The following is a 2,005-nucleotide window of genomic DNA, read 5'->3' as shown; positions in this document are numbered from 1 at the left end:
ATGCAGATCTTGATGATGATGTGATGGCTATGATGTTTTTAACATATGATATAATTTGAATGATTTAGTATGATATATGCAGAATTGAGTCTTATGACAATGCTCAAGATCAAGAGGATGAATTGATGCAGACATACCTTGTCACAGGTTGATGTTATATACACTAATGGACAAATGCATGGTTGCTGATGATTGACAGATGCTGCTGATGACTATCATAGTCTTATCTTAAATACTTAGTCTCTATGTCATGTACTTCTTTTATTATCAAGGTCATGTAACGGCCTATGTTGGTTTCCCCACTATGCCTCGGATGAATGATGTAATGTTCTTGTTTTATCATGTGAAAACATTTGGTGTATCCCCACTTGGTTGGGAGATGGATGTATGTATAAGTCTTTGGTGATAGGAAGGTCATTTATGATGTATAGAGTCATGTTCTTCTTGTAGAACATCTTTTTGCAGACCTTGCTTACAGTCAGGGGGAGCATGAACAACACACTTCAGTAGAGCAGAGATTTCAGCATGTACTCAGAGGGAGCATAGACAGATTGGTACACCTTGGCATATACAAAGGGGGAGCTCAATCAGAGATTTCAGCAGGTACTCAGGGGGAGTATGGACAACGGAATGTATATCAAGGAAGAGAATATCTTGGTCCGCCCTTTGCCCTTGATGTCAAAGGGGGAGAGTGACTTGGTATGGTTGTTGCCATCAAGTCCAAAGGGGGAGATTGTTGGCATTATGATGCATGTGTTGTACTTGATGGCAACCCACTTGTAGCAGAACATCTCACTTATATATAACTAGATGAATCTACAGAAGAGAGATCAGATGTGACATAATACATGGGATGCAGGGCAGCTCAAAGGAATCAGTTCAGATGTAATGAACAATGACAACTCATTCAGATGACAATTCTCAGTATGGCAAGTTAATTTTTCCATCAAGTCCAAAGGGGGAGATTGTTGGCATTATGATACACGTTTTGTCCTTGATGGCAACTTACTAAGATGACAGATCACAGTGCAGGCACTCAGAATGAAGAAAAAGATATATACGCAGGTTCCCCTTGATAAATCCGCATATACACACGGGTTAGCCGACCAAAAGGTGCGTATACGTATACACGCACTTTCATGCAAGGGAAGGCACGTACATTGGGTTTTGGTCTGTGGTATTAGGACCATGGTATTGTGATCCATGGTATTGGTCCAAAGTATCTTGTCCGACGTATTGACCCCAGGTATTTGGTCCAAGGTATTGGCTCTAAGTGGTTTTGGACCATGGTATTGAGTAAGGCCTAAGACTATAAAAGGAGGAGAAGATCATTAGGCAAGGGTATTGAGAAAGTCTTGAATATCTGATGAAGTATGAGATCCAGTATGTAGGTTACAGGTTCATGATGCTTTGCTTGATCTGAGCTAAGGAGGAATCTCACCGGTTGATGGAGAACAAGATCTAAGGATAGATCGGGATCAAATGGTTTGGAATGAATCATCTCTATATGGTTTGATTATGCTTGTTCTAGATCTGTATACTAATGCATGTAATGTTTTGATCTGGGTATAACTTAAGTTTGAAATAGCTGCAACTCATGAATGAATATTTACAGATGTATATGCTGGTTGGCTTTGATAAAAGTGCATACATACGCAGTTAGATACATATAAGTAGCGTATACCATATGAGCTATGATGTTTGAAGTTATAGATGGTTCTAGTTGTTGATGGGTTCTGATGACTATTTACTGGTGTCAGTATTCTACATATTCAGTTTGGTTGATTGTGTTTCGCTTCAGTGTTGATGGATGAGATCTAATAATGGATCAGGATCATAATGACTTATCTTTATGTGATCTAATGGACTAGATCTGGTTGCTAACACTCATATTATCCTTTTATATGTAATGATTTGGGTATGTCTGAAGTCAGGAAGTGCAACGAAGTTATAAGTAAGTAATTAATGACATATACACTAGTTTGCTTTGGTGAAGTTACGTATA

This window comes from Pinus tabuliformis, chromosome 8 (genome assembly GCF_031772625.1).
Source record: "Pinus tabuliformis cultivar Carrire ecotype Pingquan chromosome 8, CPIR1, whole genome shotgun sequence".
In the NCBI taxonomy this organism is placed as follows: domain Eukaryota; kingdom Viridiplantae; phylum Streptophyta; class Pinopsida; order Pinales; family Pinaceae; genus Pinus; species Pinus tabuliformis.
Note: the sequence above shows the minus strand (reverse complement) of the source record.